Below are 14,604 nucleotides of genomic sequence, written 5' to 3'. Positions count from 1 at the left end.
TATAATTCTCTTTTTTTGTAGTGTCTTTGCCTGGTTTTGGTATCAGGGTGATGGTGGCTTCATAGAATGAGTTTGGGAGTATTCCCTCCTTTTCAATCGTCTGGAAGAGTTTGAGAAGGACTGGTATGAGTTCTTCTTTGTATGTTTGGTAGAATTCCCCGGTGAAGCCGTCCGGTCCTGGACTTTTATTTGTAGGGAGGTTTTTAATTGCTATTTCTATTTCCTTTCTAGTGATCGGATTGTTCAAGTGTTCAGATTCTTCTTGATTCAGTTTTGGTGGACAGTATGTTTCCAGAAACTTGTCCATCTCCTCTAGGTTCTTTAATACATAGATGGTTTAATATTTTGTGTTTAAATATCTGAATTATCTGCAGTTTATTTTGGGGTATTTTATAAGGTTTGGGTCTAGTTTAATATTTTTTTCCAAAAGCTACTCATTTGTTCCAGTACCATTTGTTAAACAGCCATCTTTTACCCAGTGATTTTAGATGCCACCTTAATCATTGCAAAATTTCAGTCACCTCAAAATTTCTCTATGTTCTTGGATTTAGTTTGGTACTTTTTTTTTTAAATTCCACTAAACTGTCTCCACTTGTGCGTGATTATGACAATGTTTCAATCGTGGAGTCTTCACAGCATGTTTAATTTCTACCAGAACCAGTCTGCCCTCAGAGTTTTTCTTTTTTACTGTTTTCCTAGCTATCCTTGAATGTGTATTTTCCATATGAACCTTAGTATCAACCACAGCTCCGGAAGAAGCTAGAGGTTTTGTTGTTGTTGTTAATTGGATTGTCAAATTTATAAATTAACCCAGGGAGATGTGATATCTTTATGACACTGAGTCATCGAGGCCGTAACAAGGGGTATCTTTCAGGTTAACTTTTACATCTTTCAAGAGCATACTATTTTTTTTCTCATATTCTTAAACAGTCAACAAAATTGCCCGCTCTTTTCATTTTACCTTCTTCATCAGAAGTATTGTCTTATCAAGACTAACTTATTGAATCTCAAGGAACTTTCAAGTCCCTTCCAGATGGTCAGAGCACTAATTTACCAAAACTCTTTTTCAATATTTTCACACTCGAGGTTGACTTCTTTTGGAGGTGATTTTATCTAATGTCTTCTTTTCTCTGTCACATGATTTCCCATTCCACTTTGGCAATCTGTAAAGGTTTGCAGCAGAAGCTCCAGAATTAGCTCTGCTGGAAATTAATTTTTTTTAACTTAACTAATTTGAAGTCTAGTTTTTTTTTTTAATCTTTTGATTATGCTGCAGGCATTTCTGCAATTTTATTTTTTCTTCTGCTGTTCTTTATAGTTTATTTGTAAGATGCTTGGGGAGATTTGGGTTTTGGCTACTGACATACCTTGTCTACTCACAACAAAAATCACTTTTAATTGTCAAGTTAGACATGACTCACATAGGGTTCTTACAAAAGGATATATGTTACAAAATTCTCTCATAATAATTCAATCCAGCTCAAGCTTGTTCTTTCAGAAAAATTTAGAATCTTCTTTTCATCAGTCAATGATTTGTAACATATTGTGTTCCCTCTCTTTCTGAGGGGAAGGGGACACTGGTAACCAACATTTGTTGTCTAATTTAGGTTTAAATAAGTTAACCCCAGGTTCCCAGTGTAAATATTTATTTCTATCCTCCAAATCTGTGGTTTTTATTTGTGTTCTGTGGAGCCTTAGTGGTTCCATGGAGAGGAAGGAGTGGACCCGCGGGCAAGCTCCAGTGTCACTTCATCAAAACAGGTCAACTTTTAATGTGTCTTTCTTTTGGGTTTAAGGTATCATAAGAATGTATGGTTCAAAGCTTTTAAAAATACAAACAAAAAGAGAACAAGAAAAAAAAAAACCTCTAAATGAATTTCATGTCTTTTTTTAAATCCCTCTAAAGACTCATTGCTTTATGTTTGAAACAATTTTCTTAGTAAGCCAACTCCATTCCCACTTGAAAGTAGTTCAGTAGAAATAGAATATATGGAAAAAGATTATACCTAATTAGCATGTCACTATTCTGACTCTAGTTCTTATAGCCAAATGCTATTGTTTTAGTTATATTACCAAAAAAGATATAGTTCTAAAGCTTAGTATCTTAAAACAACAACATTGTTAACTCTTACGGTTCTATGGGTTGACTAGGTCCACCTGGGCAGATTTCTGCCATTCTACTTGGGACCATGTGGGGTAGCATTCAGATGTCAGCTGAAGATGGAGTCATCTGGGCATTCACCTGGTATGCTTAATGGATGAGCCTCTCTCCCTGTCAACATAGTCTCAGGGACTCTCTCCACGTGGTCTTTTTGCACAATCTCTCAATCAGGCTACCCAAACTGCCTACATGGTGGCTCAGGGCTCCCCAAAGGATAAAAGTGAAAGCTGTGAGGCTTTATTAGGATGTGGCCCAGAACTAACACATTACTTCCTCTGTTTTCTATTGGTTAAAGCTGCTCACAGGCCCAGCCTAGATTAAAGGGTTGGGGACAATAAAATGCCCGCCTAAATACCAAGAGGTGTAGTTTATTGTGGTCTCTCTTCGCTGTGCTCAACACCCGGTCTCACACTCAGAAGTACAAAACCAGGAACATGTGATTTCTCTTGGGTTCTGCTACTTTCACAAAACAAACCAATCTTTGAGTGATTTTGCACTTCTTCACACGTGTCTTGGTTTACTCTGGGCTTCTACGCTCTGACTCTCACTCCCTAGTTTACAGATGTTTAGAGTCCCAGGACCAGTGGCCAAATCACAAACCTTTACTAGGCATGTTTTGTTTTCTGCAAAATGTCTTTCACTACAGAGGATGCATCCCCCTAAATATGCATGATTTCTGGCTTTCTTTTCTTTGGTACGATTCAAAATTGTCTAAGAGTCTAAAGTCCTGGCAACTGGGAATCTGCTTGTTTGTTATTACATCACTTGTCTCGTACATAGTAAGTGATGAAATATACTTATTGTTTTGAAATGAATTCTACAGTGAAATCCCCGTGTCCCATGTTTCTACTAAGTCCAGTGAGAAACCTGGACAAGATACTGCTTCGTTTTCCTCCTACCCAGTGGCACAAAAGCCGTGTTTATGTTATGAGCTCCCTGGTCCTAGGCAACTTGCAGTGAGAGCCCTGGAATGAAATCCTCCCCTCAGCTTGTAAGTCTACAGCTGAAAACCCGCCAGCTGAATATGCTCCCCTTTCTGTCCTCAGCAATCATTAGCAGGATTATTTTAGTACTGAGCATACCAGACTGTCTACCCTCCCATTCTATGCCTGAGCAAATTTTGTTAAATTTCATTTCCTGGTGATTAATTAATTAATGTATCAAAAATCTCCAAAAGGAGAATCAGCTTAGATTTTATTTGATGGCATTGCCAAACCATTTTTTAATCAAATAGGATATTTTTTAAAAGGCTTTCTGAATAGTTCATTCTACATCTCATTTTCAATCTCAAAATTCTGCCCACAGATGAAGGTAGGTGTATGTTCCAGACAGATTTCATATGATAGCTAAATTTTCGGTATATTTCCTACCAAATCTTGATTTGTGCTCTGTGGAACCTTTAAACTCTATCAATGGGGTGCCTTCAGGAACTGAACTAGTAAATTCTCTACCGAATTTATCTCAGTAAGATTGTTCTCTGTTGAACATTTCACAGCAGCTCAGCATCCGATGTGTGGGCGTGTGTCTATTTCAGCAATTAGGAACCGGTGGTATTTGATAATATAAAAAATAACTTTAGAGTAATGTTAACTTGGACTATAAGCTTTATGTGCTTTTTCTTCCCAAGAACATTTTTTTTTCTATGAGGATAAACAAGAGAAAGCAGTTGTCTTTTCAACCAGGAGAAAGAACATAGCTACATGCCTTTCTCTCCCACACCAGTCCAGCGAGCCATAGCAAACCTTTTCAATCCTCCTTTTAACCAAGCCAAACATAAACAGATCAGCAGCAAGAGTTAAAAAGTCACATTGGTAAGAGGATGCGTGTGACATGTTTCACCATTTAGAGTATACGCACTTATAACTTTAAGGATTCACTTATGTAGCTGTGTAAACTGATCAGTGAGAATTATCTTAGATAATTTAACTGGGTACCAACTATACGATGCAGAATGTAATATATATATATATATATCAGCATCTGATACCTAGGAGGAAAACTCCACACCAAGAGTGAAGAGCCCAGTTACACTGCTCTATGTATGTACCCATTCATACTTCGTCTCCGGGATTCTGACGCCAGGCGCTACCTGCGGTACTTTCTTCACCTAGGATATTAATTCATAATTGTTTCTTTTTGTTGAAGGTTGACACTCTTTCCACTGATTAAAACTTACACATTATTTTTACTCCACATGCGCAGTAGTCACATATTCCAAAGTCCCTGGACCACTTGAGTACATAAGTGCCACTGTTTAACGTAATATGTATATTCAGGTCTGTAAACCTAACCATGTGACTTGGAGCACTTCCTGCAGACGATTCTGACTGTTGAGTATTTACACGGACCATGGTGATATCCAAAAGAAAAATGCTTTTATACTTACAGATTATTTCCTTGAACTACATAAAATGGGTATCAAAAATTGTATTTACTCCAGAAAAAAGAGTGAGTGAGTGAGAGTGAGAAAGGAGAGGAGGGAGCGAGGGAGGGGGAGAGGGAGAGAGACAGAGGGGGGAGAGAGAGAACGTTGCGCCTGCGCACAGAAGACCCGCGTACTGGGGTGCTCAGGGCACGGGTCTGGGGCGTCCCCTCCGGGGGTATATTTTCATGAATAACTTAAACGACCCTCCAAGTTGGAAGATCCGGCCTAATTCCAGGGCTGATGGGGATGATGGAAGCAGATGGAACTGCTGGGATTGGATTTGGTCTAGGGAGTCCCAGAAAGAGAGAGTGAAGCATACCGTCATAGCCCAGCTGCCTTCCAGAGGGACCTCGAAGCCAAGCACCAGGCCTCCACCTCAGAGAGCCGGCGAGCCATGGCCCAGCTGCCCTGGAGTTGGAAAAGGAACAGAACAGAACGCCTGGTTACCGAGAAGCCCTCCTCTCTCAGGGGCGCAGGATGGTGGAAGAAAGGAAGCTTCTGGAGCAGGGGCGGGCGCCGGCCCTGCAGGAGAAGACTCGGCCCCTGCGGAGCGCATACCTGAGCCGCCCGTACGCGGAGGAGGACTGGCAGCCCAGGGCCCGGCTCCTGCGGCTGCAGACGGAGGAGAGCTGGTTGGTCCCAGCGTCCACGAAGCGGAGGTGGCGGCTGGCCTGACCGACATGTGTACTTGCCACACCGGCTGTGGTGACGTCCGGACACCAACGGGCGCCAAAATGGGAGGCGCACGTGGCTGTACCTCAAGCACTGGGAACTACCGTGGAGCCGAAGAAGCTCAAGAGCCGGGAGAAAGCCGTCCTGGGGAAGAGACAGGAGCGACGTGACTGCAGGGCAGACTGCTGCGCGCTGGGTGAGTCGCGCCTCTGTGCTCCTTCCGCCGGAGCTGCGCGGCCCTGCCTCAGCCGTGGCCCTGCCTCAGCCGTGGCCTTCCGCGCCGCCGCCCTCCTCTGAGCAGGACCGCGGGGCCGGGGACGCAGGGCCGGCTCCAGCCCCTTCAGCAGCTGAGGACGGAGCTTCTCAGAAGCGCTTTTTAAGCTGTCAGTATTTTATTAAGCGGAGCAGTAAAACCTCCTATCTCAGCTTTAGGATAAAATTGTTAGGCATGACGCAATTAAAACTTAATTTAAAACATAATTAAACACCTGCAGTTGAAAAGCAAAAAAAAAAAAAAACATAGATACACACATATACATCTATTTTCTCTATAATTTTAATTTTATTCGTCTTGAACCTTATTCCTATTAACTTTACTGAGAATTTTTTGCTCTTCTTTTTTTAAACTAGTATGATCGTCAGAGCTTCCCTAAGGGCTTTCTTCTGTGCTTTCACGCTGACTAGACTCCCTTTCCACCTCAATTGATCATGAAGGGGGTAATCTTCCTTCTGTGTCAGCGAGAGCCTGCTTCTCTCCAACATGTCTCTAGTACATGCCCCTGTTAACTCAACTCTGTTTCTTTGTCTTAATAATTTTTAAAAAGAAGCAGAAAACACACAAAGATGGAAGGAAACTTACTGTTTGAGTACTTCAGATTCACTCATCAAACTGATTTACTCTGTATTCGTTTACATTAGATTGTGTCAGTGCAGGCTAGGAATGCTGAAAGAGCACTATTAGAAAAGAGAGTCGAGTGAGAACTAGCATTGTCCCCTGACAAGGTGTCTGGTGGGTACTTGACATGTACTATCCCATGACTGCTCACAACTCTGTTACGGAAGCATTAATGTCCTCATTCTGAGATGGGGAAACAGATACACCATAAACTTTAAGAAAATTTGACTAAATTCAACAACTGTTAAGATACAGAACCATGTTTAAAATTTAGGTCTATTTAACTCAGGAGTCTCTTTCTACTGGACTTTGTGATATTGGTGATTTTTGATCTGGGCATTAAAATGTGCTGTACTCAGTGCACAAAAACTCACTGTATTGGTGGAGGAAGCTTAAAAACAGAGAATATTGTGCTGTGGCACAGAGATGCAGGTCAGCAGATGACACATCATAAACAGTATCCTTTCTGTGCTTTTTCTGGTAGATGGTGTGGTTTCTGGTTGGTTTTGAGCAGGGAGTAGCCCAAAGAAATACGAACTTTTTAGGAAGAGCCATTTGGCATCAGTGTAGAGAACCAATGGGAAAGATGTAGTACTGAGTATGCTAATGATGTCATAATTGCAACATTTGATGGCTGATTAGATGTAGAGAGTAAAAGAAAAGAAATCATGTAGCCTGAGGCTCAGTATTCAGAGTGGGTTACTGGGTAAAAAATGGGGCTGTTGGCCAAGATAGAGAATCCATGTAGAGGAGCAGACTTAGGGCAAAAGATGGTGAGTTCAGCCTTATAAATGTGTTAGTTTGAAAATGGCACACATGGAGCATAAAGATATCCACAGTTAGTTGGATGTATAGGTCTGGCTCTGGAAATTAAAATTTTGGAATTTTCAGCATGGAGGGGATAGTTGAAATTATTGAGCTAGAAAAGTCTGCTCAGAAAAGGCATGCAAAGTAGAAGGCTCCTGTGGATTATATGCAGCAAAATAGTCTTGGTGAAGACAAAGAGATAGAAGCCAAATTTTAACAGGCTTAAGATTGCCCAGACAATGAGAATATGGACATAGGGAGGAGATTAGACCATGCAGAGAGGGTCGGAATAAGGGTTAGGATAAGGATTAGAATTTTGCTGTCATTTTTGTTGTTCTTTTCTGTGATGATGTTTCTGGCTTTGCTTAATGTTGTCATTTGAGGTTAAAAAAAGTAACCTGAGATTATTAATAATGTTGAAGCAAGCAACAAATAAAGAGTGAAATACTGAATATTGGACAGATAACTGGGAGTGAATAACTATGAAACAGAAAACTGTTGGGAAACTGAGTCAGAATGCATGCGGAGGTATTAGCCTTTCAAGGGAAATTAACAATTTCTTCATCTGAAACTGGAAGAGAAAAGAAGAACAAAACAGATTTAGAAGAACAGGTAACTATGGAAGTAAGAAGTTGATTTAGTTCAAATCACATACCCTTAATTTTCTTGGAAGAATTGGAGGTAGATTTATCTTCTGAGAGGGGCTAGAGTATGACTTATGATATAATAAAACATTAACTATATCAAGTGGCAAGAGTAAGGAAGCTACAGCCCCTTGGCGTAAGTACTCCATCAAAGGAAATCACAGCTTCCAGCAGTGTGTACCTTCCAATTAAAGGATCAGAAGGCCTCTTGAACTCAGAGGTACTCCACATTCCCTGCCACCTGACAACTAGTTTTATTTTCATACTGCAGGAATTTGGGACACTTGAAGACAGAACCTGGAAATGATTTGGGGTCAATAAATTAAATGTTTTAAAGCTCTATATAAATGGCTCAGGTCACCTTCTCTTTATGCTTCACCCCCCGAATCCAAGCTAATTTTAAGAAATTGCATTTGACCCTACCATATCTAAATCACATTTTACTCAGACTTTTTACTCTTTCAGACATTACTATCTAGTATTAGAATGCTAGGTCTAAGACAGTTCCTGCCCCTCCCCAACTCCTGTAAAATGTATTCTGAATGAGATTCACTTGAAAACTGAGATAGACATATGAAATGTCTCTGAATTACTAACAGATAATGACCAGCATCTATAATTCATCACATGGAATTTTTCCACCAAACAAAATTTTGCCTTTTGTGGAAGTCTTTTCTTTGACTTTGTAACTAATGCAGTAACCACATCAACTTTGGTGCTTAGAAGTCCCTGAGTGGCTCTCCATAATATAATATCCTTGGGCATTGAGAGATGGGTATATAACACAGTTCTTCCTGAGCAGAGCTGATCCAGTCAGTGTGAGAGCAGGTTTGATAAGTTATTTCTTCAAGGACTAGATTTTAAACAAATTTCTAGGACCTTTCTGATTTTCATTATAGCAGCAAATTTATATGCTTGTATTAATTTGTAAGACTTTTGATCTGTACATCATCAATATGTAATTGAATTCTATTTGGTTGTGTTTTTATTTAATTTGCTAGATAATTTGAGGCAAACATCAAATTTGACTGGCATTTTCAGTAAATTGACAGTTGTTTTACTTACATGACTGATTATCTTGGCATTTGATATAAGCAAAATCTCCCCAGTGAGTCCAAGATAATTTATGATAGTATTGTACTTCATGTGTCAAGCCAAGTCTTGTTTAACTAGCTATTTCACATCTCGTGACTACACTAGGCATTACTCACTCATTAAAATTCAGCGTTGTGCCACACATGAGATCTCCTCATTGCTTAACTTTGAGATAAGTGTAGCTATTGTATATGAAAAAAAGACATGTATACTATTACATATATAGACTTTTCTAAGTAACTAACCCACAGAGGGCAAAAAGAGTGTTTTTCTGGGATGATTTGGAGAGCATACTCATGGAAGCAAATTGGTTTTATGTTCTTTCCGATTATATTCTGGAATAAAAAATGACTTGGTCAAATTTGTTCAGTGATGGTAAATACTATTTTCATCATCTAGTGATAGAACTATTTTTTTACAATTTAGTATTGGAGTGTATATATATATATATATATATATAGAGAGAGAGAGAGAGAGAGAGAGAGAGAGAGAGAGAGAGAGTCTTTGTTCCCATCTGCCACAGATTTCATTACACCATTCTTACAAATAAAGAATTCTGTAAGCATCCAGTACTGAAGTCATAGAGCTTCAGTCTCTTCAGAATAGCCTGAGAGTGAAAGACAACTTAAGAAAGACAACAGAACAATGAGCATCTTATATTCTTTGCTTAGGGTCACTTTAAAGCAAATCATTTCCTTGTCAACCCTTCTTCCTGGCACCTAAGTCATATCTGCAAATAGCTTCCATGATAACCATTTGCTTACATGTCCACTTGAAGAAAAATGTGGGACATTTTCCAGTTGCTTATAGGGAGACCCCAAAGTAGAAAGCTGAAGGTTTTCTGTTATCAGACTGTCTGACTCCTATCTTCTCCTTTTAAAAGACCTTTTAAGTAAGCCTATTTTTGTCTATAATCAAATACTCAAGAAATGGCCCTTCAGTAATGTAAATGGACTTCCTTCCCTTGTTAGAATTCTCTTCCTAAAGCCAAGAGTCCTCCATTGACCTTTAGCTCAACAACCTTCTGAAAGTGGAAACTCCTATTCTGCTATTTTGAAATGATAGTAATCTCTAAGCATGTATTCTAACGTGCAGTGACATGGTTGCCAGTGTTTCAGAGGAAGTGCAATCCACTGCTACAAGGAAGCACTTATGAACTGGCAAAGAATAAATGGCTGCCGTCAGGAAAAAGTGCGTGCGATAGCAGAGCTTTGGCTGACACCTATGCTTGGAAGGCTTAGTCTAATGAATTTGATCCACATCTATTGATGTGATATCTAGAAATTTGCCATGTGTTTGTGCAAATATATATTGCCTGGGAAATCGTAGGAACAAATGAGACTTAACTTCAAAATTTATTAAAACTTTATTTAGTAAATAGGACTGACTTAGAAAAATCTGAAAGCGTATTTATTTACCCATGCTCACCATGGTACATTTTTGCCAAGTCATGGATATTTTAACCAAGAGCAAAATTCATTTGTAAGGTATTTTATATTGGAAGTTTCCAGTATGTCTATAGCACAACAGTATTAAATATAAAATGGAAAAAAAATGAATAATTGTACCCAGAAGCTAAATAGCTAACAAGCAAATGCTAACAAGCATTATTTTTTTTGTCCTAGTAGTTTTGGTTTAACTTTTTGACTGTCTTATTGTCTTTTGAACTTTCATTTTTAGGAACGGTCAGGAGCTGCTTGAATTAATATGCTCTTCCTCAATTCAAATGTTAAATTGGTTTCTTGGATGCAGTCTAATAATATATCCAATAATTAGAAGAGGAAAGGGAAAGTAGACAGTCTTTTTTAGATGTTAACACCAGAGAAATTTCATCATCCAACAAGGAACAGAATCTGTCTAGAAAAGACTTAAGTTGAATTACCTGTTGCCAGCAGTTCAAAGAAATCAAAGCAGGATTAGTACTAATGACAAAACAAACATGTTGCATTGTCTTAAGCATAAATGAGGTACAGAACATCTGTACCCACCGAAGATCAAAGGATAATTTTCAATGAAAGTACACCATACTTTCCAAAAAAGCTAGAGAAACCTAAGAAGAGAAAGTTCAAGTTTCATTTTTTTTCCCTCCTGTGATTCTTTAATAAAGACGAATTGAAATTCTTTTGGAAGGTGTCATATTTAGGTGTTGAAATGTATAATCTTATTATTACAGACTTTGCAACAGTAAAGTATGCTCTTTAGTGTATGTTCTGACTTGTTAGTATTGGAATAGAGACATTGTAGAAAAAAAATAGTTAAACCATCAGAATAGAGTTATAGGAAAACAATAAAGGCCTGCAGACACTGTTGTAGCTTAAATTTTACCCTCTCCAAAGTGAGTAGTTGGAAACAAGGGCATGTCTCGTACACCCTTGTTCTAAGAAAGCCAAGACAGGAATATCATTAAGCAGATGCCATTGGTCTGCTCCAAAAGGAGAATGTTCAGATGTGGAGTAGGTTGCTTGATCCTGAGACCTTATCTTTTGGAAGCTCTTCTCCATCTTCTATTTTCACCACATTCTCCCATCAGTGAAAATTCACTTTCCCAAACGTGTTCTGTTCTCTCATTGCAAGGGACCATCTGTTAATTTGGTTTTCACTGAAATGCCTGCTCCTTCTTCTCCACTTCTCTTTTTGTTTTTCTTTATGCTTAGATTTTTATTATTATTATCTCATTACAGAGACCTTCTTGACCTCAGGTTATCCTCCCCAGAGTGGGATAGATTTCCTCTATCTGATATTCTACTTACTGAACAATATTACCTTTGTATCTTTGTTTACCCCATTCCCTATTAGATTGGAAATTCTTCAAGGGCACTAGCGGTGTCTTTAATCATTATAATTCTCAAATTCTTTTGGTATTGTAGGTATGGGAAAAGTTTGCTGAATGTCATAAGATAAAACTTTCATGGAAGTTTTCAATTCTGGTGCATAAGTGGATTCACTGCCACCCAGTCACTCCAATTTGCTAATGGGTCTTGTAGAATCTCTGAGAGGTAGAGACTGGGCATATTCTACTGTTCAGTACATCTGTTCTTTCAAGACCACTGGTGACGTAAAAAGCCAACAGACTACAGCCAGCATCGAATAAGATTATACTGGATATGGTGAGAAACAGATAAGCAAGTGTGTGGCTTTAATTTCACAGTGTCTTGTTGCCTTATGATTCCGTCCAGTGTTTTAAGGTATATGTTAATAGAGATGGTGATACAGACTGAAGGTCAGTTAGCAGTTTCTTTTCCCCTCTGGGAAAAACCAGTGTTAGGTTTACCTAGCTTTTCTTCAAAAATTCCCCCTTTAGTATTCTTTTGTACCTAAGAACTCAAATGGAAAGAAAGGAAATTTTGCAAAACAAATTTTAAATTACATCCCTAAATACAACACTATGTTATTAAATTTATGACCAATCTGAAAATACCTGAAATAATCTTTTGTCTGGTTCTTCATTATAAAACTTAATTGCTATATCAAAAAATATATTTCACCCTAGAGGTATTAATTATTTGTGTCCCAGAATCACTGAACTGAAAAAAAAAGTTATTATAAGCTATTTTATTTATAAATTGATCTACTTCCATTTGAACTATTCTCAACTTCAGAAATGAAAATTATAGCTATGGCAAATATTTTGTATGGTTTAAAGAGATTATCAGACATTCATGAACTTAAAGAGGAACAAATATTTTGTTTTTGTTTCTAGGGTACTATGTATTTGAAAAATATATCACAAAATTGTTAAAGTCTTAGACATAAAATGCATAAAAGATGTGTATTACTTCCACTTAATAGAACACTTACTGCCTCAGGAAGAACTAGAGTTTGAATTAATAAGCACTTGCTTTCTATGTATTTATTCAGTCACCGCATAGTGTGGTATACCTACAATGTGTTACTCACTTTAATCTGACTAGTGATATAATGGTGAATGAGAGAGGCTTTTTCTTATCATTAAGTATTTTAAATGGTTAAATATGTAGCCAAATATTTGTGAAAAAAAAATCTTTCCTCTTAGTTTTTACCTGCTGTAAATTATTGCAATTACTACAGAGTTACCATTTGTATAAAAGTCGTTTAAAGGACAGTGTGGATGGTGGAGCACAAGTGAGCTAACGGAGAAGGGCATGAAATGGAACAGGAGACTAGATTGTGCAGAACCCTGTAGATGGAAATCAGTTTTAATTATATTCAAAATACAGTGGGACCCTCTTGAAGTGTTTTAAGTAGAGAAAGATCTACTTTTAAGATCTGCATCTTAAAATGAATACTTGGGCTGCTACAAACAATGTGAGCAGAAATGGAGGGAACAGTAAAGAGGTTACTGCAGTACAGGAGAAACCTGTGGCTTGGATAGTAAAGTGACAGTGCAGATGGATAGGGTGGATGGATTTAAGATCTCTGTTCTGGACCTAAGCGATAGGACCTCTGATTAATTAGATGTGGAGCGTTAGGGAAGAAGAACAACCAAAGTTTCTAGCTTGAACAACTAAATGAGGCCATTTTCTGATAAGGGGACCATTGAAGTGAAAAAAAAAATTGGGAGAGAAAATCATTTACTAGATTATTTATTGGACATGTTCTGTGTGAAATATCTATGAGAAATCCAAATGAAGACGTTGGATAGGACTTGACAAGTCTGGCTTGCATTGAAGATCTGCATGGGAACTACCAGCTCTTAAATATCATCTCAGATCATGCGACTGGGGTTATATCACATAGAGAGAGAGAGAAAAAAAAAAAGTCCTGGAACCGAATACCAAGATTCTTCAAAATATATTCCAAATATAACCACTTCTCTCCACAGTCATCTCTCAGCTGGATTATTTCAAGCCATCATTTTTATTCTTACCTCCTACAATCTATTTTTGTTTTTAACACAGGAGCAAGAGGATCTTGAGGAAAATTAAATTAGATGTGCTCTAAACTCTCCTCAAATTACGGCGACCAGTGAGACCCTAGCAGATCTGATCCACAGTTAGATTTTGGACATAATCTCCTTCCACTCTTCCTTCCAGTCCCTCTGCTCCAGCCAGCCATCTGCTTAGCTCACTGTTGCCTGAATCCACCAAATGTGTTCCTGCTTCAGGGCCTTTGCTCTTAATATTCCTTCTGTCTGGAGATGTACATGCCTCAATTCCTTGTCTCCTTCTCGTTTCCACTCAAATATCACCTCGATGATTTTGGTAACTACTCAGGATCATCTTTATGGACACGTGACCTGTATCTTCGCACAGGATCCCAGTATTAAACTGTCCTGTTACAAGGTGCATTGTTCTGCTGCTGCTGTCTTGAAATGCTTAACAATATTTGAACAAGGGCCCTGAATTTTTATTTTGCTCTGGGCCCCAGAAGTTACATAACAAGGTCTGTAACCAACAGCTCTAATCCTCTCCGTCTTCCTAACCCTGATTTCTTCTTCTCCACAGTACATTTCAACTTCCAACTCATCGTATTTTATGACTTGATTATTGTCTTCCTCCATCAAAATTCCATATGAGTAGGATATTGAAAATATTGTTCACTGTTGTCTTCCATGCTTCTATGACTGACACACTCTAGATGCTCAAGAAGATTTTTTTGAATAAAAGAATTTTATTTATACAATTTATAAATTATATAAAACTGTAAATTAAAAATTTATTAAAAAATGATTGAACTTCAAGAAGAAGAGTTAAGATAGAGGCGGAAGAGCAAGCATATGAGACTGTGATAAATTAAGCAGTGAGGTGGAAGAAAAATCAAATGTTTTCTGATAAAAATGGAGAGAATAATGTTCCAAAAGGAATAATTATCAAATGTGGTGAAAACTACTGAGAGGTCAAGTAAGATGAGGCTGTTGACCTTGAGAAGCCCAGTCTACATGAATGTAGTGTTGGGAGTCAAAGACATATGGGAGTGAATTAAAGAG

At 38.3% G+C, this 14,604-nt stretch overlaps 1 pseudogene; it reads left to right on the top strand.

Annotated features, from left to right (window-relative positions):
- The first annotated feature begins 4,653 nt into the window (after positions 1 to 4,653).
- LOC102506562 lies at positions 4,654 to 5,555 on the top strand (annotated as a pseudogene).
- The last annotated feature ends 9,049 nt before the right edge of the window (positions 5,556 to 14,604 follow it).

Source organism: Camelus ferus, unplaced genomic scaffold, assembly GCF_009834535.1.
Source record: "Camelus ferus isolate YT-003-E unplaced genomic scaffold, BCGSAC_Cfer_1.0 contig377, whole genome shotgun sequence".
Taxonomy (NCBI): domain Eukaryota; kingdom Metazoa; phylum Chordata; class Mammalia; order Artiodactyla; family Camelidae; genus Camelus; species Camelus ferus.
The sequence above is the reverse complement of the archived record's forward strand: the minus strand, read 5'-3'. Positions and strand labels throughout refer to the sequence as shown.